Below are 25,401 nucleotides of genomic sequence, written 5' to 3'. Positions count from 1 at the left end.
GAAGAACCTGAGGACATTTTGCTAATTGAAATGGGCCAATCATGAAAAGACAGTTGCCATAGTACTCCATAGATTTGAAGCATTTAGAGTTGCCACAACCACAGAAACAGACAGTAAAATGGTGGTTACCAGAGATGGAGGAGAAGGGGAAATGGGGAGGTAGTATTTAATGGGTGTGGAGTTTTAGTTTTATTAGATTAAAAAGTATTACACAGACAAACAGGGGGGATAGTTGCCTAGTATTATAAATGCATTTAATACCAATGAGTTGTATACTTAAAAATGGTTAAGATAGCAAATTTCATGTTATGTGTATTCCAAAGCTTCTGTAGTTTTGGGAAAGCCATTGGGAAAAAATGCTCAAATTGTCATAATACCTTTTATTGTAGCCTGATTATTTAAATGACCAATGCTTCTATTGTAATAAAACTAAAAAGAAAAGAAAATATACTTCCATGATTTCTACTTGTTGTAGTCAGGTTTTTCTCTGTTGTGACTAAAAGACTTGACAAAAACAATTGGAAGAGGAAAAGTTTATTTGGGGACACAGACTCAGAGGCCTTAGTCCATGGAAGGCCGCCTCCCTTCCTTGGGAGAGAGAGAGAGAGAGAGAGAGAGAGAGAGAGATGTGTGTGGAGATCTCTTCACCACCACAAAATATAAACCCCAAAGACAGGCTACCATGACCCACCTCCTCTAGCCACATCCTGCCTATAGTTCACACTCAGTTAATCCATTCAAGTGGATTGATGCTCTGATTAGGTTAAGGCTCTTATAACCCACTCAGTTTCCCTCTAAACCTTCTTGCATTGTCTCACATGTGAGCTTTTGTTGGACACCTAATATCTAAACCATAACACTACTTGAACTCCTTTGTAGAATTGTTACATAAACAACAGTTCAAGATATATTATAAGGTATGTACACATATGCTTCCTATCCAATCTTATAATATAATAAGATATATTATAAGGTATGTACACATATGCTTCCTATCAAATCTGATTATATCTCCTTGTTTATTTGAGGTTAAGATGGGGATTTCCCAAAGATAAGCATGGTACATTTTAAAATGACAATTTTAAGACCAGTAGATGCTTGTCCTGTCTGTCCTTAACCAAGTCTTTTATCTTCTTCAAATTGCAGGGCTTTCAAAACTTTTAATATAGGGAGAATTTAAAGCCTAATGTGTATAATTGCATAGGAATCAAATCAAATAAATATATAAAGCCCTCATCAGAGTAATTCACATAATAAGCACAAAAAGAAGCAAGTGTGATTGGAATTTTTCTGGTTAGATTTACTAGTAACAGACACAACTAGCAAAAGTCTTGAAGGATGACTTTTTTTCACTTGCTCACATCATTCTGTTCTTGAAGAGCCACAAGAAAACACTCATGGCATTCAAAGACATGGCAATAGTCTTTGACCAGGACAGAAAAAGGCCCCATTTTTCCTTAACAAATGATGGAATATTCACCTTGAATTCTCTTAAAAAAAAACCACATCACAGAAAGTACCTTCTGAACTTTTTTTTTGCTAGAGCCCTCAGTGAAGAGACTTACAGGAAAATACAGTCACATCTTATATTGCAGATTCCCAAGAACAAAGTCAGAACATGTGCCACTTTCTCTGACAAGTTCCTGAAATGTTTAGAAGAAGATTGGTTTGATGATATCATTCATATTTAGGTAGATTTACCAGCCAAACCTATTGAGCCATTCATTGACTTCTTAATTAATTTGCTCATGTGTTGATTTTTTTCAAAGGCTTACAAGTTGTAAGGGGAGATGTTATGAAAATTACGTGGAGACACTGTATTCTATGCTGAAAAGGCATAAATTTTAGACATTAAAGAGATAATGATTTATGAGGAAGATAGGTTAAAAAATGAAGATGGGTCCATTGCAAGGGTTATTATTCTACATGATCAGAAAAAAATTCTTTTTTTGAAGGCCAAGGAACTTTCATGAATATTTTTGTTTAATGCTCTCAAACTTGACATCTTCCTAAGATGACTACTGGAATCAATTTTATACCTAAGTTCTTGTGTATTTCCAGATAGAGAATGAGACTCTTCTTGGGGAATTCTCAGTAGTAAGAAATATCACTGCATAAGAAATACAGAGTTGAATTCTAATCCCATCAGTAAAACTAAATTGATTTGTCACACACGTTGAGTCCCTTATTTTTTTCTAGTTTTAAAGCTCCTTAGTAATTAAATAAGAAAGTTAAATAAGATCCTTCTAGTTCTAAAAAACTCTAGTGTAGCTAACAGTTAGAAATACCACCGGATCATTATGGATTCTCCACCCTTTCTTTTTCAGAAATGCACCACCTGATACTCTCCAAAAAGTCTCTCTGGAAGAAGAGACATTTGTGATTTAAAAAATCCAGCTTTCTGGTGTCATATGGATTTTATACAGCCAATTAAGGGATTAAAAAACATTTGATGCCATGTTTAGTATAGTTGCCTCTCAAGCAGAGACAATAATGTTCATCAAACTCATCTGTTCCTCTATCTTTTCTAGCATCTACTGCAATTGGATGTGACAGTTTGGCTGTCTTTTGGCAAAGAAGAATGTAAGCAGAAGTGACACATAGTTTTTCAGTACCTGTTATTATGTTTTGGATATGGGTTTCTCCCCAAAGTCTCACCTATTGAAGGCTTGGTACCCAAGACTTGGGGTTTCTGGGAAGAGATGGGATCATAAGAGCTCTAACCTCATTAATGAATTAATCCACCCAGAGATGCATAGCTGAATGGACTTTTAGGAGGACGTGGAAGTTGGAGAAGATGGACCTTGTGGAAAGGAGGGTTCTTTTGGGCATTCCTTTGGGGATTGGATCTTGCTCTGGTCCTTATTTCTCCATCTTTCTTAGCTGCCATGGTATGAGCAGCATTCTTTACCTCACAGTCCTGCTGCCCTGATGTTCTGCTTTACCTCAGGCCCAAAGCAATGGAGCCAGCCAAACACAGACACCTCTGCAACCATGAGTCCAAATACATCTTTCCCCTTTAGGTTGATTTTCTCAGGTAAATTTGTCACAGCAATGGGAAGTTGACTAACACAACCTGTTGGAGGCCTTGTGTCCCACTGAAGCCTTTCTTTTCTTGACAGAGAGAGAGGAAGCCACAAGTTGAAAGAGTAAATTTTATTTTATCATGTGAGTTGCCTGGGTCACTGTGTCCTTAGGTGAAGCAGAACCCCTATATACCACAATAGGCTTCATATGAGTGATAAATTAACTCTATTAAGCAATTAATATGTGAATATATTTTTAAATACAGTGTAACATAGCTCATCCTGACTAATACACACTCTTTATTAAGACTTTTCTGTCCAAACTCCCTCTAGAAAAACTGACATGAACTTAGTAAGGGTGTAATATACAGATAGCTAAACTAATAGTGAAAATGTTAATGATTCTACAATGATTTTTTCAATTTTGATTTTGACATGTTTAATGGTGATTTTTAAAATAATTTTGAATAATTGGTTAAGGTTATCTTATTTTATCTTCCATTTAGTCCTAGTTAAAATTTCTGGGACTTTTGCCACATACAAGATAATTATTTTACTACTTTACTGATTGCTTGGAACATGCATAAATTTATCATTGATCTGAGGATAAGGATTTCAAAAAAATTGAATGCCATTTGAAGAAAAGAACAACCCTAATTAAATGTCAGCTTCTCAGATGATTTTCTATTGGATATTTTATAGCTACAGTTTTTCATGAATAACTTAAATGCTGATATATAAGGGTATTTTATATGTTAAACACTATCAATGAGTATTTAAATTTCAGCTAAATATTTTTCTGATTTTTACATTTTTTTCATGATAAGTAGTAATATAAATTATACGCATGTTATATTCATATTTATAGATGTTAATTAAATATATTATAAATTATAACCAATTATATTGTAATATAGTTTGAATCCTAAAGGTGTTGTTTTGAAATCCCCCCTCTTTTATCTCACCTGCTTCATTTCCTCACCCAAGCTAGTTCTCCTCCATTATCAGTAAATATGGCTTCTAGTGTCTAACATGCTGGAAACTTAAGTAATCTTACGTTTTATTCTTTCCTTTGTTCCCTAAATAAAATTGCTCTCACAGTTCTGTTGATTATCCTGCACAATGTCTTAACTAACTATGATAGTCAATAGAGTAAAAAGGGCAAATAATAATTCAAAATAGGCAAAGGACATGAATATTCATTTGTCTAAAGATGACTAACAAATGGCTAACATGCATATAAAAAGATGCTCAAGTGTTACTTAACACCAGAGAAAATGCCAGTGGAAATTACTATGAAGATGTGGAATATAGCTCAGTGGTAGAACATGTGCCTGGTAGGCTCAAAGCCCTGGATTCAATCCTCAGTACTGCAAAAACAAAACAAAACAGAAAACCCATTGAAATATCATGTAACTATTCATATTAGGGTGGCCATTATCAAAAACCAAAAGACAAGAAATGTTGGCAACTATTTGAAAAACATTGGTGCACTGCCACACCGTTGATGGGAATATAAAATTGAGCAAAAGCCATGGAATACATTATGGGTTATGGAATACAGGATGGAGGTTCCTCAAATCATTTAAAGTAGAACTACCATAGGATCCAGCAATCTAATCCAAAATGATTGAAATAAAGATCTCCAAGTGATAGTAACTTTCTCAAGTTCATTGCATCACTGTCAGTAATAGTCACCCTGTGGAAACAACCTGAATATTCTCCAACAGGTGAAGGGATTGAAAAAATACCATGTACATGCAATGTAGCAGTCTTCATCCTTAAAAAATGGATGAACATGGAGCATATATGATAAATGAATTATGGAAGTTACAGAAGGGCACATGTTACAGATTCTTCTTATATGAAGCTGTCAGGAGATGGGGTGAGGAGAAAAGGGTAGTTTGATTGTTACCACCTACAACATTTAAGTTATGCAAGATGAATGAATTATGGAGATCTGCTGTACAACATTGTGACCATAGATAATAGTGTATTATACACTTTGAAACCTATTGAAAGTGTATCTTTTAAAAATTAGTTTGCTGATTTGTTTATCTGTTTTCTTAAATACCATCATCAGAAAGACAGTATATCTTGTATGAAATATTTTTACCACAATAAAAAATGGGTTTAAATCCCCCAGCTATTTTTCTCTGTGATTATTGAAGTAGGTCATCTTTCATCTATCCAATCCATTGTTTATACATCATGTTTTCTTTGCTTGAAGGCCTCTCGTGAATCCTTGCCTTGTGGATAGACTCTACTATTTTAGGATGGTATAAAAGAACCTGTATGATTTACGTAGTCAGCATTTATTTCTATCCTTCTTCCCTCTCACACTGAGATTTCGGTCTCACCCAGCTTTGTGATAATCTACTTGTTCACACATACATAATTTTATTTATATTCTCTGCATAGATGCTCTCTATTCTATTGGTGGTGAAAGTCTTCCTCCTCCATTAACATCCTTCTCACAGTCACTACCTCTGCTATTCTATCATCAATTCCTTCAGACATTATAGATTATTTCTTGCCTATACACCCAAGGCACATTTCCTGGCACTTCAACTACATAATAATTTTTAAAGTTTTATAATCTATTTCTTCCATTATGACTTCTAGAGCAGAGATTTTACAATATTCATCTTTGTATCCTAAGTACCAATTAATATAAGTCCTTCAAAAAGTAAGTAAAATCAAGTAATGTATTTTTTTTTACACATGCTTTTCTAAAAATTATTGTTTCTTCTTATAAAATGAGACTGACTACCAGAATTCTTATTTGGAGAGGAGGAAGAATTAACTTTTGTGGACAAGCACTCTCACGAAATTTTGACTAGGTGTGGCAGAAAGCATTCTTAAATATTGATTGAAACAAAGATTTAAAACTTACTGGTTGGATATAGTCCAGATAATTTCCAGTGATATAGAGGCCATGTGTAAATTGGGGTTTATCCCATGTATTTTACATATGAATACATTTTTTACTGCAAAAAAAAAAAAAGATTTTGTATTATCTTCTTAAGTAGGTTAAGAAAACCCAAAGTCATATGTTCTCTGGTAATAATCTAAATGGTACAGATGGATGGAAGGATTCAGGCCAAGAAGATACTAGAAGCACAAAGCAGCTATTACTTGCCATGTGAATTAATCTAAAATGGCACATGAATTAATGAAATTCATTGAATATATATGTATTAGACTTATATTAAGGTGACTCATATACTTGAGAAGAACAACTTGGAGGAGGCAAGATTTATTTTGGCTCCCTATTTTAGACTCTTAAGTCCATGGTTGGCAGGCTTTTTGGCTTTGATTCTGCAGTAAGGCCATAAAACATGATGGAAGGGTGTGGAGGAAGAAAGCTACACAGTTTATGGTCCCTTGGAACCAGAGAGAAAGGATGGGCTAGAGAAAAGATAAGCCCCTCCAGCCCATGTTTCCTCTGCCCTACTTCCTCCAACCAAGATTCACTTCCCAGAAGTTCATTCAGCCTTCAGTAAATTAATCCACTGATGACAAGGGTCCCCTTAACATCCAGTCAACTTCCTAAATCCCCACTTCTGAACATATGAGCTTGCAGGACACTCTAGATCCCAAGCATAACAATAAGGCAGTGCAAAAGTTCGTCTATGGTAGGATTGACTTGGAGAAGACAATGAAATGTATATCTAGATGGCATTAGCTACAGTGATAATGTATCTCTGGAGGATTTAGGCATTTGGTAGTCAGGCAAATTGAGGATCGTTATAATCAAAATCATCCCTTACAAATTCCTTATAAACGTGTAGGTATGGAGTTCCACATACGATCTAGCTAGTATTCCTACATTAGGATATAATGCTGTTCTTCACTTGGAAATGAGTAAAAAATTTGGCCCCAATTAGGGATTTTTTATATAGATATAAAAAAGTGTGTACTAACTTCATGTGCCATTACAATTAATATGAAACAAAAGAGGTACTGACTCACATGTTCAGTTTATGCTCACAATGGTACAGATTGTCACTGAGAATATTAGGCTAACCTTTCTCTGCTGCTTAAGTTGTTTTCCTTTCTTTTTAAGTAAATATGCATTTTGTGTCACTAATTACATATAAAATTCATGGAGTTTATTATCCATGTCCATACTGTATTCTCTTTGCTGATTGTTTTAAACAGGTCTATTCCTAAGGGAGCAGGACAAGAATTATGACCTCCAAGTCAAGCCAAGAATCAATCTGAGCACTGCAATTCAATAATATTATTTTAGAATTTAAAAAAATGATGCTTTAATTATTTAAATATATTTGGTGACTATTTTTTATATCTGGAAACTGTGATTTTTTAATGTCAAGGTAACCAATAGTATTTCATCTTGAAAGAAGATAAACCTGCTACTTCAAAGAAAAGTGCAGATGACACTTAATAATAATCTTGTGTGTAATGTGATCTATGCTTGAGGTCAAGTTATTACTCTCCTTTAATTCATATTCAAGGAGTTTTTACCTAATACTTTCTCCAATAAATTATTTAATTATTCTTAGCTATATAGTAGGCAGTTATCTTTGTTCTTCAAATAATATGCTCACTAGAAGACAAGTAAAAGAAGAGAAGTAAAAGAAAGAAAAATGAGAGTCATTATTAATATTTTAATATTTTAAGACATGAACATATTTCCAACTTATGTAATTAAAGCAGGAAGCACATACATAAATATAGGTAATATATTGATAAGATATAATGTAGTCTCTTCTCTCTATATATATCTATATATAGATATATATGTTTTTTATTTTAAACATTTGTTATTTGAAATTATTATGTTCATTGTAGTTAATATAACTGATATAGTTTAAAATAATTTCATATAAACAGAAGAATCCTTGAGATCTTCTGGCATATGTGAAATTATCAGAAAGAAATATGTGCTATAAGTTCTAATTTCTTCTTATTTTTTCTCCAGAGATATTATAAGTCAGAATGAGACAGAAGAAAATGGGCATGGGCATGATTTAGCCTGTACATTATTGTTTTCAGATGCAACATGTATTTCAGAAAATTTTGCAAAGATGATAGTGTTAGGATCTGTAAACAATGAAGCTAGGCAGGTTGGCACAAGCCTGTCATCCCAGAAACTCAGGAGGCTGAGGCAGATGGATCTCAAGTTTGAGGCCAGCCTTGACAACTTAGTGAGACCCTATCTCAAAAACAAACAAACAAACAATAACAACAACAATAACAGCAACAAAAAACAAAACAAACAAAATAAGATCTGGGGATGTGTCTTAGGGTAAAGTGCCCCTGGTTAAACCCTCAGTACCTCCCCTGATAAAAAAACCAAGAGCATTTCAAAGAGTTTTAGGGTAGAACACAGAGGTCCTTATGTTAGATATGTTCTATGATGCAGATGGGATGGAGTGATGACCAAAGGTACAATACGAATGTATAATTGCATAGTTTTTCTATGTTCTCCTAAATCCTGAGTATATTCTAGAGATTCTGTTGGGAATGTTTAAAATTCTCATTATGTCTACAGTGATCTCTGTGTGAGGTGCAGAAGTGGGCAGAGGGATGGTGGGGGAGGAGAGAGGGAGGAAATAGAGAGAAAGGTTCACAATGCCTTTGCCTCCCTTCCTGTGGTTGCTTTCCACATCCCACCTCCTGTGTCTAACTAAGATGGAATGCATGGATAATATTATTTAGTTGAAACAAAGTAGCCCCCATAAAACTAATACCTGACTTAAACCGTGAGTCTTTCAAAAAAATAAAAATAAAATGAGTACAAGTGATCCAAGATGGCAAAGCTACAGGAGTTTTGCTGCCTGTTCAAGTTCTTTCAGCCACAGGTCAACTGTAACAATGACAGGGACCTAGGCACCAAAGAAGTGAGCAAAGTAAGCTGGAAGGACCATGACCCCTCCAGTGTGTGTATTTCATGGTAAAACTTATTCTACAACAATAGCTACATTTTCATCCATTACTGCCACTAATATCACATTGACATAGATAAATGTAGAACTCCACATGAAAAGTTGTTTATCCAGTAATATTAAACAATATTTTTGAAATCATAAAGCATATCTAATTAAACTGTTCATAAGTAAGTGCACAATTGGGGCAAATACTATTTTTGTGTTTTAAAAAAGATTTTCATGTTGTAATAAGTAGAATTAAAATGACAGAGAATTTGTTTCATATTTTACTTAAATTTTTTTGTGACTACCAAAATAATATAATTTTTGTGTAAATATCACAATGTGTTATATAACTCAGAGACAAATATAGTATGTATGTTGGGGTGCTTACTCCAAGTCTTTCATTTGAATAATTTTGGAATGTTTATTTAAATGGTGAACATTATAAATTGTGGGTCCATTGGAAGTAGAGGCAAAAATGGCAGAGGGAATATATTATAATGCTAAGGTAAATGGTGGAGAGGGAGTTCAAATGCAGGTCTCTGACTTGTGAGACTCGAGGATGAGTGTCTTCTGCAAATTCATCTGAAATAAATACCTCAGGTTGCTTCAGGACTGTCCACTGTCTTCACCTGTATCTCCACCTTTTAAAGTACTCTCATGTAGCTGATAACTTACTTTCAGGGGAAAACATGGCAGAAACAGTGTTGCATTTAATGTTTTTGGTGGAGGGAAGACCTATTCTTCTATTTAGATAATATTTCACACAAATAACAAAATATTTGAGGCAGAAGAATTATTTTGGCCAGGCTCAGTAGCACAGACATGTAATTCCAGCTGATTGGGAGGCTGAGGCAGGAGGATCACAAGTTCAAAGCCAACCTCAGTAATTTAGCAAGGCCCTAAGCAATTTGGTGAGATGCTGTCTCAAAAAAAAAAAATAAGTAAATAAATAAAGAAAGAAAGAAAGAAAGAAAAAAAAAGAAAAAGGACTGGGGAAGTGGCTCAATGGTTAAGTGCCCCTGGGTTCAATCCCTGAAATTATAAAAAGGAAAAGAAAAAAAATCAATTTGAATTTTTTAACCTAGATTACCCACAGTTTAAAATAGTATAGAAATTGAAATCTCTCTCTCTCTTTCTCTCTCTCTCTCTCTCTCTCTCTCTCTCTCTCTCTCTCTCGCTCTCCCATCTTGTACCAGCTAGCTGTTTCTAGTGAAGAAACATGGAAATAATAAAATGCACATTAGAAGCATTCAATGAGCTTCTTAAAGGTTTTATTTCATTTTCTTATCAAACTTAGAAGTCTAATATTGATTCTTTTGAAGCTTGTAAGTGAAGATTAAAGCACTCTGACATGCTATCTACAGGTGTGCCATAATGAATTATGATCTTTGCCTAATCCACGGAAAGAAAAAGCTGCAGTACATAGCAAATGGTTAATCAGTGCAGTGGCACAGAAGATCAATCTTTGATTCCTGTATTCACAACCCTGTTTATTTGGCCACATAAGAGAACAGGCTGGGGTGTTGGAATGGATTCCTAGAAATGATGGATGTAATTGTCAAAACTGCCAAGGTCAATGTATAATGTTCATAAGAGAACCAACCCAATGCGTGGACCTGCCATTTGTCATTCATGCAGTCTGACCCCCAGTTCTCTTTATAATAACACGTGAAGGAGGAACAACTGCTGTGTTCATTCCAGAGGAATCCTGTGCTCTCTCCAGTATCATTCAGGTCACAGCCTTTCTCAGGATGGGATTCTAATATTGTAATAGAAAAGTACATAACTTTTCCTTTTCTGATGGTACTGGACTGATTAGTTAAAATATGGATTTAATTTTAAAAAAAAACTGATCAAGGAATCTATATGTAATTCTGTTACCATACTGTGTAGATGGCTCTGAAATTCCAAATGCATCAGGATCTTTCTGATCATCATCTACTCTCTCCTAGAATACACTCTCAACTTTGACATGGGCAGTACTGTGTTGAAAGTTATTCTAATACCAGCATTTTACAGATAAGTTTTTCTTAAAATATTTTTAAGGACTAAATGTTGACTATATTCAAATAAAAAAACCCACAAATGCCCATCATATACACACACACACACATATATATTTTTTCTATTGGTAAAATCACATAAGACTGGATAATTTTACTTATTTTCTTTGGACACTGCTTTTCTATTGTAAGGATGGGTTCCTGAACATGCTCATAAATGCATTCAGTTAAAAGTATGCAATTTTAATTCTGTAACCTCATTAAATCAATAACTATTGAGAATTCTGATGTTTTCTAGATTGTTATATTTGTGTACTTGCTATAATTTCCTAAATACTTACATTGGCACTAGAATTGAAATCTCATGAAAGACAGGCTTGTTTTTTACTCTAACTTAAATTCTTGGAAGAATGAGCACATTATATATAGGCTCAGTCATCATGTCCTGAAAGAAGATAAAATAAGGAAACAAAAATAAATTTTAAAAAGATGAAAGAGGAAGTCAAAATATTTGTTTATTTAAAAATATGTCGATATTGAAGTTATTTGGGGGAATTTCTCTTACTGCAAATAATTTATTATGAGATTAGCAAAGAGATTACATTGCCCCACTTTTCTAAAACAAAAACAGAATTTTTTAAGGTAGAATAGATAGCTATCACCTGAAAAACAACTCAACTGGTCACAGGGCAAATGCAGTCAACATGTAAAAACAAACAATAAATCTGGTGTGGTGACACAGCCTGAAATCCCAAAACTTGGGAGGCTGAGGCAGGATAGTTGCCAAGTTCAAAGCCAGCCTCAGCAACTTAGAGAGACCCTGTCTCTAAGAAATATATAAAAAGGGCTGGGGATGTGGCTCAATGGTTAAGTGACCCTGGATTTGATTTCCTGGTACAAAATATAAAAAGAAAAAGAAGTCAATCTTTGTAATGTTTTGAATAACCAATAAAAAAAAGAAAAAAGAAAAAAAAAAGGAAATTTTAAAACAATAAAAAAAAGAAAAAAAAAAAGAAATTACACGAAATAGCATTGATAAATACCTCACTGGTTCTCGTCTTCACCTCAAGGTAAGCATGTTCTTTTTAAAAACACTTTAAAGAAATCCGAGGAATCAAGAGCTCTCCAAACCTGATACTAAATGGAGAAGTATTGTGAAGTGACCATATCCACTTTTATTAAAATGTTACAGATATTTCACAGATGGAACCTTTCCAGGTGCTTAGAAAGCATGGTCTTGCTCTTACTGAAGTTCTGGATTCAGCGCAGTTCTGGATTCAGAGAGATGAATGACAAATGACAAAAAGTGATAATTGTAGGAGACAAATACAGGAATCAGGGCTTGAGGAAAGAGCGACAAATATGATCCATTAAACATTGATACACAACTGGAACTGGAAAAAAAAGGCTTATGACTTTAACAAAACTTTCCTTTTGTTAGAAACATTTCAGCTTCTTTGACTAACAGGGTCATAAGGAAATGTAACAGCTCTGATTTGTGATATAGTCCCCTCATTTATGAAAGAGGGATTTAAAACGTCTTTTGAAGGTCAAATAAGAATCTTTGGTATCTCCATGTGACCTGCCAAGCGCTACAAAAATGTTAGTCATTATTCTTAGTTATCTGTAGCACATTCATGTCACATGATTCACATGGGAGTCTCCCAGAAGAAAACTCAAAAACTGTCTCTACTGTGCAGCTTTATTTTGTCATTGTCTATAGTTATTTTATTTCTGATATACTTATTGAGGGGCAGCTATATTTTTTTTAAAAAATACAGACTAATAAGAAGATAATAAAATTATGAGACTATAGTCATAATAATTTTATTAGATTAACTTATTCATTTGTAAAACTAGATTACATTAATCCCCAAAAGTTTTCTGAAAGTTCTAAATTGCTATACTTTAATTAGAAATGGCTGCAAAACTCTTGTTTAAGGTAAAGTAATACCATTTTTTTACATGGCCTGAAGATACCATGATACTTCCCTAGGATAAAATAGAAAAAGTGTTTTTAGTCCAACTTATTCTTACCAGGAATAATCATAAATTTTTAAATGTCCTTTATGTTAAATTAAATTATTTATTTATTGCCTCATGTTTTTTAATGTGGTATTTATGTTTTATTTTCATGCTTCTATTGCTCTTCTGTAATAACCTGTTGAATTCTATTTGTAGCACAATTATGTCTAAGTTCCATTTTTTGTTCCAACATAATTGGAGAAATAAAGAATTCTAAGCACGTTTATAAGTTTCATCAACCATTTTTCAGCTAATGATATATGGAGTACTAATAGAAATCAGATAGACAATTTCAAAGATAAATGGAAAATAGAAAAAAGAAATCAAACTTTGGTCCACTTGTTCCTTGACACCACATTGGGAAATAAACATTCATTGTGAAATTGAAGACCAAGCAAACTCAATTCTGTATCAGACCAAGATTGTATTATGAGATTTTAAGACAAAGAAAGTCAGGATCACTAATTGAAAAAAATCATATTTTCTAATGTAATTAATATTGTCACCAGCCTTATCTCTGTTGAAAGAAACAAATATTTAACTTTTGTATCTAATTATAAATAATAATTAATATTTCTATCAATTGTAACATAAAGGCAACAAAAAGAAAGCGTAATAAAATCATACATATGGAAATTTCTAAGTGACAAAAAACTAAGACTATTCACTTTATGAAAACCGTAAGGACAGTTTCACAAAACTCTATTATTTAGTAATTTTTAATATTGTACTTATATTTAAAATAGTCAGCAAATTAAGAGTCATTCATAAGCATTAATTTTTGGCTACAATGTTATTCTATTTGAAATTTTTTAAGATTACATATTTTAAATAGGACATTAGAAACAGACCAATTTATCTTTCTAATAAAATCTGTATCCATAGTTATGACTAGTTTAACTTCCCATTCCCTACTGTTTTATTTTACACAAACACTATGATATAGTTTTACTGAATCCATATATTACTTGCTGCAAAGACTTCAAATAGATGAGACATAGATTTCAAATATATGGGACAATAAGATGTGTAATAAAATTCTAGGAAGGTTATGGTAGAATAGAAGAATAATTTCTTACTTATAAACTGTGTCCATGAATTTGAATACACTTAAATATATATACAGGATATGTATTTGTATATATGTATATATACATATAGCTTTGCAAATGTGTGTGCATACCATATTTATGTTACCCCAAAATACATATTATATCATTTAATTATTCTACAATTTAATATTTACCGATTCTGAAAAAGGAATACCTTATAAGTACTCAGATTGATGTAAAGTCAACTAAATCTCGTCAATATTCACTTTAATTAATGATATTAACTGCTGATGGCTTTATTCCACCCATTCTCTGTTGGCAACCTGAAAGGCAATTCTCACTGTGACTCAGCTCCTGGGGTGCCATCTGGGAGAGATTGTCACCTTGGTGTGGATTGTAACCTCTGACCCTGCCACTTTCTTCTTATAACAGTACCACCTTGCACATTTAATGAATTTCATACATGGTTAAAAAGGTATCCGCTCAGTGAAATGTTAAGTCATGCTGTGAAAAGTTCCATTGTTTCTATAGGTCTAATTGACCTTTCACATTATAGAAGATAAGAAAAAAAATCAATAAGGTTACTTAATAGCCAGTCCAATGCAATATTTATTATTAGTATGCTAAACATGTTGCTTTCAAGGCATTGACACCTAAACACACTAGAAGTATCAAATGACTTCTCATTAATAACCATTATATTAATCACTGTTGCCCAGAACTTGAATCTGACTGCGAAATCCCCTGGTGGAAATTGCTATAATCGTTCAAACTACAGGAATGAATATTTTTCAGCATAATTACTGCTGTCGTCTTATTGAAAAATATCCCATTAGATGGCAGCTTTTAGTTACGTAAATCGTGTTGATTAATTTTTAATTTCCAGCATTTATATGACATTGCGCAAGTAAAGATCTTTGATAATTTAAATGGTTAGCTGAGCAATTATTAAAATAACTCACAGCAATTGAAACATTCATTTACTTACTCGAAGTGCCATACATCATTACCTCCTGATTAAAACAAAGTTTGGGAAATTGCAAGTGCTGAGTTGATCACTAAGTTACGTATTTCAGGGTTTTATAAAAATATCCAGGCCATGAAGGACACCTCAGCTGCAAGGGTAAAGCTCTAGCATAAACACTTCAAGGCAAGGGTATCTAAATTATACTGGCAGTAGGGAGTGCCAGCCCTGTGCTCAAGTGTGTATCTGTTCCTCCAGGGAGACAACTTAAATGGTGCAAAACATCACCATATTTAGCCAGCTCAGTACCTCCTTCATTTAGAACATACAAAGGGTTTCAGTATTTTTATGAGCAAATAATGATTTCCCATTTTAAAATCCTATTCTATTTTTTTCTGATGTGTTTTAATTTTCATATTGACTGTGATATCTTAGATAATTTTGCTTATTTTTATTTTATTTTATTTTTGGTATCAGGAATTGAACTCAGGGGCACTCAACCACAGAGCCACATACCCAGCCCTATTTTGTATTGTATTTAGAGACAGATTTCATTGAGTTGCTTAGCACCTTGCTTTTGCTGATGTTAGCTTTGTACTTGTGATCTTCCTGCCTCAGCCTTGTGAGGTGCTGAGATTACAGTTGTGCGCCACCGTGCCCACCTGTTTTTTTTTTTTTTTTAATAGGGGAAATAAGTGTACTGAGTTCATGATGCTGTACTAGGGGGTACCATTACTTAAGAAATATATGACTGATTAGATAGTAGTAATAAACAATACATAATGCTCCTCGTATCATACTTCTATCATAACCCTCGAAATAAGATATACACTACTTAAATGATGGGGGCACATTCTGAGAAACCCATAAGGAAATTTTGTCATTGTGTGAATATCACAGAGTGTACATGTGCACATTTGGCTGGTCCAGGTCCACGACTGGCCTCTTGTTGCGTTGAAGAGGTACAGCAAACTTAAGACAGGTGAGGCTGCTGTGGGCGGGTCATGGCACACTGATGTAGAGCAAACATTTCTGTAAGTATGGGAGCATGCTTTAAAATAATGATTAAAAGTATGCCATTATAAATATAAGCCTGTGAAGTAGCCATGTAGTATTATATACTGAATATAATTGTATGTACTCCTACACCACTGGCAACACTGTAGGTCTCTTTATATCAGCACCACCACAGACACATGGATAATGCATTGCACTGGGACATTGTGCCATAGTCAATGACATCACTAGGTATGCCATCCTTGACTGAAGTGTCATTATGCAGGACCCAGCTGTATATGGCCATTATGCAGTACCCATTGCTTCTACATAAAAAAGTAACTATCCCTTTGATCCTTAATATATCTCTATTTAATCTTCATAAGTTAAAAACAAAACCAAGTACACCCATGCACATGATCTATCATTTATTAGGGTTTAAATAAATAAGCATGCATTAAACAAGCAGAAATTTCTTATTTCTTTCTTCCTCATATGAACCAGCTAAAGGTAAGCAGGTGCCATTTTTGGTTTAGGTGCTCTTGTATGTGGAGATTCCAGAGTAGACCATCTTTCACTATTTTTTCCATGAGTTATACAATTCCAGGCATTATTATAACCTTGGTCAATTCTTGACAAGGAAGCAAACAATGGCCCCACAAGTCAAATAAATCTTTTTTTTATCTCAAAAGCAAAGCTTTCTTAGAATTCTCAGTTGGCTTTGTAAAGTCTTCTTGTCCACAGCATGTCATGTGACCATAGTTGCAGAGGTGACAAAGAAAATATTTGTTTTTTTTTAATCTTTCTTCATGAAGGTTGGAAATCGAGAATATGGTTGATAGTTATTGATGGATCAGCCAACCAACAGCCAGGGAAAGGGAACCATTTTAACAGTAAATAAGCCAATGAATGCAAGGTTTGAAAGAAATAAATGGTATTGTTGAAAAATCTTTCTAGTAAGAAAATAATTTGGCTATAGTCCAACTTCAGGATAAACAAAGTTGAAAAGTGTTGGACAAATTCTAACTCAACAAAAAGATATTAGCATATGTGGAAACTAAAGCTCAGAGAGGGTGAACAGATGATGTTAATGAATCTGGTAAATGACAGCACCAATTCTCCAAACTGTTTTAAATTTTAAAGCATTCAAACTTTTTTTACTGTAAGGAACGGCCAAAACATGGTTTTTAAACTGTTACCAATGAACTGCTGAAATTTATATATGCATATAATCAATGCATAAATAAAAAAATCTTTCCTCCACAAAGACTAGTGTACTTCAGAGCCACTCTCTAGATTTAAAAATATGATTTCATTTCTACAAAATATTTGTAGAATAGTTCACTTTGCTCTAACCCAGATCTTCTAGACATAATAGTGACTGTTGCATGCTGTAGAAACTAGATTTTTATAAAAATAACTTTTAAAAAAGTCTGGATGTACACAGTGGAGTATTGTTAACCTCCAAATATCTTTCTGAACTACTTTGGTTCAGTTTTTGTTCTGTGTGTACTATTCATAGATAATTTTAATTTCTAACAATTTCTGTGATTGAACATCACAGCAAATACAGACAATATTTTACTCCTTCTGACTTTTTAAATGCTACCTAGAGATTCTGTTTTTATTCAACTTTCTATTTCCTACAGTGTTCCGTCCAGTAGTTACTACAGAATAGACACTCACCATTCTTTCAGTCAATTCTTTGTAGATCCAGCCTCACAGTTTGCCTCCCACACACCTCTTTGGTGACATTTGGCTAAGATAAATGTCTTAAAGTATGGTACTCAGAATTAGACATGGCAATAGTAAATCAGGCAAACAACAGCTAACATTTAATAACCTCTCCTGTGATGTACCAAGAGCTCTGTGTGCATTATTTCATATACATCATCATACATCATACCAGCTCTTCGAAGCAAAGGTGAAGCAGTTCACTGTACACTGGCTACAAATTGTCTGAGTCTGCTGAGACCAAGTGCACCCATACACAACAAGTTGTACGAAATGCGATGATTGGTGGCTGTTAAGCAGCAAGAGCCAACACAGACCATTTGGTGCAAGCTGGTTTCACAAGGCAGAGAAAAGCAGTCAGATCTGAGTGTGCATCTGCCACACTTGCAGAAACTTGAGGCCACTGGGGGTCCCAATGACAGCCATTTCTGTTAGCTACACACTGGGATCAGGAGTTATTGAGGCAAAGCTGTGGTGAAGAAAGCTCCTTCCTTATCTCAGGACGTGGAGTTCCCAGCACATCCTATGGTTATTTTTGAAAAGTCAAGTGACAAAGAGGAGAGAACTGGTTTAGACCAGGGCCACCTGGTGAACCATCCAACTTTTCTAGTATACTTTTTTTTTTTCTACCATGAGTATCCTTACTGTTTCCGTTAGTAATAAGAAACCACTCTTGGGGATACTGAATTTACCTTGAACTATCAAAGCCCAGAAACAATGGATCATCTCTTAAATGTATTTACTTTTATAATTTTCCCCTGATACTGTAGTTGTATTTTAAAAGTTTTTTTTTTAAATTGCTCTCACTGGACAAATAATTTTATTCTCCTGTAGAGTTGAGACATGTACTTATATCAGAATTTAAAACTTGACTGTCTTGTCAAGATAATTTTAAAAATTCATCTAGTTAATTTCTATTCTAATAACTTTCATTCTTTCACTGGTTTGTACTTTGTAATTTATGAAAATAAAATGCATGTCAATAATGTCATCTAAAAGTCTTAACAGAAATTTTGTAGATAATTTCTATATGAATAGGCTATAGTAACACAATAGGGATATATTAGATATGGTTTTTCTAAACATTGGAAATCTTTATAGGATTTAATGTTAGCTTTTTAACATTTATCCAATAATTTAGTATTCTCATATTTTATCATACTCCTATAATTAAGTGAAACAAACATTCTATTGTCTATGAAAATAAAAGTTTATTTTATTTGTTTGAAGTGCTCCAAACATTTGTTACAGTACCAACAGAAGGAAACAAATATTCTTGTAGAGCTAATTTATTTGAAAAGTTGGATATTTTGCATAAATCACCCAAATTTGTTTCACAATAAGCGTGATAAAACACAAGCAATTTCTCCAGAAGTTAGAGGACTGGGATTGAACTGATCATTTTTTATAAAAATAAGCTTAAGTTAACTTTATATTATTTGCTTCCAGTTTAAAATAAAGGTACATTTAGGCAGTTATTTATGATCTTTCAGAGTTCTGAATTTACATTGTGACACAGTAGGGAGGGGGTTCCAAGGTCTCTCTCCTTCATGCCAATTTAACTGAAGTGATAACATCTTTAATAGAGAAAGTGCTCCTATCAGAAATAGGAGTGTGGTGTCAACTCCTTTCATGTGTTCAACCTGTTACCCATTCTCCTAAACTTCCTGTCGCATAACTCCACATGGTTCTCAGAAGTTTCGCCCCAAAGAATCTCATGTTCCCTCTCACAATTCACTTTTTGGTCTATGCTTACTTTCCAAAATCCACTAGCCCTGCCTTTTTTTTTTTTTTTTTTTTTTTTTTTAGTTTTCGGTGGACACAACATCTTTATTTTATTTTTATGTGGTGCTGAGGATCGAACCCAGTGCCCCACGCATGCCAGGCAAGCGTGCTACCGCTTGAGCCACATCCCCAGCCCAAGCTATGCTAATTTTTAAAAAATTCTTCATGTCTATAAACTTATAAAAAAATAAAGAGAACAAATGCTGGAACCACATACATTTATATGAAAAAAACACGTTTGAGATTTAACTTTTTAAATAATCTCACATATGATTTCTGGCCAAAGACAAAATGGTAAATTAGCAAAATGTGGTGCCACTATCTTCCAAAATCAACTCTGAAGAAAATATAGATGTGAAATGTAAGTAAAGATTCAGCAGCTAACAAACACCACCAGAAAAAAATAGTCCCTTTGACCCTCTGCAAAGAATAAAGCATGGCTTCATCTGCATATAGCTATAATGTGGGGATCCTGTAAGAAGACAGGCTATAGAAAATCCTTCTCAGCACCCACCAGGTGCTAGTGGCCTTGAGTTACTATCAGGGCCTTAAATAGATTAAGGAGATTATTCAAAGATGGGTTGAACATCAACTAATTCTTTGGATTGATGGATTTTACCCAGGCACATGGCCTGGTTAAAGTTATTTCACCATAAGCAATTAAAAATAAAGTGCAGATCAGAGTTACTGCCTGGGGGAATAGCTTCATCCAGGTGGGCTCAACCCTGGGAGCTGTCTCTGGACCCTTAACCCACACTGCAGGAAGAATAGCTGGTACTACAAAAAATGTTGAAGCATGAAAATCTTTTCACAAGAAAGACATCAAGCTGAGGAATCTACATTTATCTACTACAGTACAGTTTTCAGAACTGATGGGACAAGAATGTGACATAAGCCTATGAAGTGTCTCTAGGCTTTAAGTGATGATAACAATAATATGAGATCTCTTTTACCATACAACCAATGCAAATTGATTGCTCTAGCTTTGAGTTTGACAAAACCAAAGAAACAGTAGCAAAATTTTTGAAGCTAGAAGCAATCTATAATAATATTCAACACAGAAAAACAAGATAAGTGTTTGTTGTTTGTTCCTTTGAGAATTTTTTAAATCTTTGTGTTTTAAACCTTAAGCATTGCTGCTGCAGCAGCTAGAGGGATATAGATTCCCAGAGCACTGGGAAAAATCAATAAGACAGTCGAGTGCCTACACAGGCAGCTCTGCGGATTGTCCTATGTGATAAGACACAGATAGAGATGGAGATATAGATACAGATAGAGATAGAGATAAAGGTACAGATAGAGACACAGAGGTTTAGAGAGATATATATATACATACATATAAGCATAGTTACATAAATGGTTACTCTTTTTAGGTAATACTTACACATAATGTAAAAATAAAATTGTGAAGAAGTATATAAGTTCAATGCAACTGTCCCCTGCATGACTTTTTCTTGCTTCAAGTTCTAAGCAATGATTTGCAAATACTTATGAGTGACTTCAGATTTTTTCTAAATATTGGTTCCAAGAGGACAGGGATTCCCTGTGTATTGATTGTGTGGTTTCTTACTGGCATGTGGGGACAGTTCTTCAAATGTCTACCCTGCCTTGTGTGCTCTTTGATAATCAAGAGTGAGGTGATAAGGTGAATACAACCTACCTAGGCTTGCTTTGGTGGAAGAAGAAAACTATGTGCCCCTGAGTGCGAATGTTCCTAGGTGGGGACCGGCGAGGGCTTGGTGTTCAAAGCACAGATAGCCCTATTTCTGTTCTCAGGCAAGCTTTCTCTTTCCTTGGAGATTCTGAGAAGCCTTCTTGTTTGGATCCCTGTAGACATAATCTAGGCAGTGGCTTTAGTTGCCCTGTATGGAAATGCATAAAGTAGCTTTCCTCATCTGTTGTATGACATCCAGGTCATTTGTTACTAGCAGTGTGTGTGTGTGTGTGTGTGTGTGTGTATGTACATATATGTACATATATATATATTTCTTTTTTTTTTTTTTTTACTATTTACTCTAATTTATGATTTTAATGTGGATCTCAGAAGGTAGCGGGGAGAAAAGGAAGTGGTAGACCTGTCATTTCTATTGTCACTCTTCCTCAAACATTTCCAAGGTGGCAGAAGTTCTAGTTTTGTAAACTGTGGAGTTGCCATTTGAAAAGGCTATGCTCTCCAACCATGAGATTCGTTCACTTCAGTCTCTGATAGGCAGTGAGGGACATTAGGAAGCGCACAGGACTGTCCAAAGGAACAAGGAATGGTGAGCAATTGGAAGGTGTCTCAAGGGTAGAGAAGCCACAGAGGGGGAGGGGGAAGGTCTTGTCTGTCAGTTCCGGGAACTGATGTTTTGCACATAGGCCCACAAGCATCAGTAAAGATTTGGGAAAAGAAATAGACTGTTTTTGGAAAAGCTCGTGTTTTACCATCTCCTTAAATGACACGAATAAAATACAAATGATGAAAAATAAAATGTGAATGTGAAAATGTGGTCTTAGTAGAGACAAAACAGATTATTATGCAACACATTATTTTTCTTAATTTCTAGCTGATTCTAAAATAAAAAAAAATGAATTTAGTTGCTTAATAGAAAGGATACATATATTACGACTACAAAGAGAGAAACTAAAAGCCACAGAATGGAGGAAAAAAATCTGCCATCCACTGTCATGACGCACAGATAGAGAATAGATGGGGTCAGAGCCCATTGGTAAACAAAGAAGGCAAAGTAGACTTCACAGCCTTCCTGATCAGGAGCAAAACAGCAGGCTTGTTATTTATGGGAACTATAGTTTTAACTTTCTCAAGACTTTAAGTTTCTTTGATGTCACAAAATGTCAACTTGAGTCAATAATTCTGGAAGAAATTCAGTGAGTCTGTAGGAATGAAAAGGGATTTTGGAGTGAAATGTAATTTGGCTTTTGCATTGCCAAATCTCTTCCAAGCTCAATTTTTTCACCTTTATATCCAAGAGATTTCATCCCATGCTGTGTATCTGACAATGGAGTTTCAATAGCCTTAAAAAACTAAAATACACCATATCCACCGTTAATCCCACCCCCCTCTCCTACCCCACTCCCATGTCTATATTTTCTGTTTTGATCAAAATCTCTATTCTTTTTTCCTTTAGTTTGACTGTAGATGACCCATTTTAGATGGATATGTTTAAGATACACAGATACCAAGGACTCTTTGAGTCTTCTACTGAGAAATGGAGTAACCACATTTTTTGTTTTAGTGTTCCTAAATACTAGCAAAAAAAAATGTGAGTCATATTTAGCTGTCTTCTTACAAACTAAATAAACAGAAAAAAATAAGAAGACATAAAGAAAACCATCAATAAGAATCACCCATTTTATGACTCATGTGATCTGAACTCACCAGCCAGATTTATGTGCACAGATATTGCTCCTAGAGTCTACAGGAAAGAACTAACTACAGTTTCAAGGCACCCTTGAAAATTATTATTCCCTTGTCCTCCTTCTGTCCTTTTTCTCCTTGGTGGTCTTCAGACATTCTTTTTCTTTAATAGCTCCAGAAATAGTAGGGGGTAAGAAGAAGGGGTAGACAAGGCGATTTTGTGAACAGTTGTAGATATGGCCTTTTGAAGTTTAATTCTTGAAACTGCAGCCTTGGGTTCTCTGAATCTATTTACACAGATGTTGGAGAAGACGGCTTGTAACCATCTACCACTGGCCTTGTGGTCACCTTTGCCTTTAAGCAATCTCTGGGAGGTACATTAAAAATGATTGTGTTCGACACCCATTTCTAAGATAGCATGTTTTTATTCCACGTTGTCCTTTTGGAATGTAACCTAACCCATGTTCTTTAGACACAGGCATGTTTACTTAGTATTATGTGATTAGTTCATTTGGAGACCTGTAGTTTTCTCATGCTAATATCACTGCTCTCACAATAAGTAGAAGCCTTTAAGCACCCATGATGCTGCTTAAAGAAATATTTTGAAAATGCTGTGACTGAATTTTGACATTTAATATCACGAAGTAACAGTGTACACAGAAAACAAATCTTACCTGATTTAAAATTTTCAGACTTTGATATAAGGAAAAACATTTTTTAGAAGGTAATAATGAATAAATACTAACTGAAATGTGGAAATATATCATAGACGTTGGTAGCAGTATTACTGCAAGTGAACAGGCTGTTGGGCTGTGTTATCCAGCCTGTTTTAATGGCTACTCTAAGGGACCTTACTGGGAATGCAATGAAACACGATTTAATTTTGTGTTTAATCTTGTTTCTCTCTTGTGCATTCAATATTGGGGCAGAATGGGTAGGTTCTTCCTCATTTCTGTTTTAAAGGACATGTTCTCTTTCCTCAGACTTCGCAGGTACCCATGTCCTGCTGCTGTGCCAACTGCTTCATCCCACTGGGAACTCACCTGGCCAGGTGTCATGGCTGCCAAGCTGAGGGATGAGCACTGAACTGAACCGTCAGGGAGATATGTGCAGCGATGCTCCCACCCTCCAAGTCAGAGGCGCCATCTCCATGTGGCACCATAGTGACTGTGCCATTTCACCACTTCAGCGAACTCTGATCCTGCTCACTAACGGTCCTGTGGACCTCCTGCCGCTGAGCCTAATAACTGCAGCTCAGACGCCTACCTCTTTTCTCACCTTTTTACCAGGGAGGAAGCATTGTCTTTGATTGTCCATCAGGACTAATCCTTTCTCAGCGTGATACTTGTTAGCATAATTGCAGAGAAAGAACCAAAAAAAGTACATTAGGAGTTGTTCCTTTTGAAAAGATATATGTAATTTGGATGAAAAGACATTGTATGTATTTCCCTACTCTGGTAGTTAAGATTTCTTGCATTATCCTCTTTCTCAACCTTTGTGTTTTCATTGTTTGCATGTAATTAGGATTCATACTCCATTCCAAGAAACTTTCATAATAATATTTATTAACATGATCATAATCCAGAGAAGTGTTAGCTAATACTTTTAAAGACACTTTTAGTGACAGAACATGAATTCTGAACAGCTCCAGTTACTTTTGGATCTCCTTTGGTCATGCAATTGGATTGTTGATGACTTACTTAAAATTGAATGGACAAGCCTAGTTTTGACATCCCTTTCCAAAAGGGTTATTATGAAGTCATAAAATCCTTTTTCTTCAGTCTGCAGAGAGTAAACTTAGAGTGAAAAGTACAGGTGTCCATTAAGAAAAGAGCCTGCCAGCACAGATGGGAAGACAAAATGGACAGAAAATGTATTTTGGCTGAGAAGGGCTACTGGGGATTGAACTCAGGAACACTTACCCACTGAGCCACATCCCCAGACCTATTTATTTATTTATTATTTAGAGACAGGGTCTCACTAAGTTGCTTAGGACCTCAATAAATTGCTGAGGCCAGCTTTGAATTTGCAATTTTGCCTCAGTCTTCTGAGTCGCTCGAATTTTACGTGTGCACCACTACTCCCTGATCAGAAAATGTATTGAGTATAATTTCTGTTTAGTAAAAGAATGATATATTTGAACATTAAAACATATGAAAGACACCAAAGTTTGTTATTAGGAAAAAGGTAAGGAATCATAATTGGTATGCTTGTATAAAGACTATATAATTTATAGAAGTTTAGCATTAACATTCAAAGTGAAAAACAAGCATCAATGAAGAAGATTGTAAGACTAGAGCATCACCATACATTATATGATCATTTGTTCATGTTATTATTATTATTATAATTATTAATTATCAATTTAGTTTTTCTGTTTTTTTTTTTTCACAAGTTTTAGAACTAGCACAGTGTCAGGGAAGTAATTGAAATTATCTGGGGCTTTGTTTGAGGCAATTTGTGAGAAAAGAAAAAAAGATAAGATTAAAGAAGAAAATTAGGCCCAGGACACATTTTGACAAGTGTCAAAAGTGTTATTTAAATTCCTCGAATGT

This window comes from Callospermophilus lateralis, chromosome 10 (assembly GCF_048772815.1).
Source record: "Callospermophilus lateralis isolate mCalLat2 chromosome 10, mCalLat2.hap1, whole genome shotgun sequence".
NCBI classification, from domain to species: Eukaryota; Metazoa; Chordata; class Mammalia; order Rodentia; family Sciuridae; genus Callospermophilus; species Callospermophilus lateralis.
The sequence above is the reverse complement of the archived record's forward strand: the minus strand, read 5'-3'. Positions refer to the sequence as shown.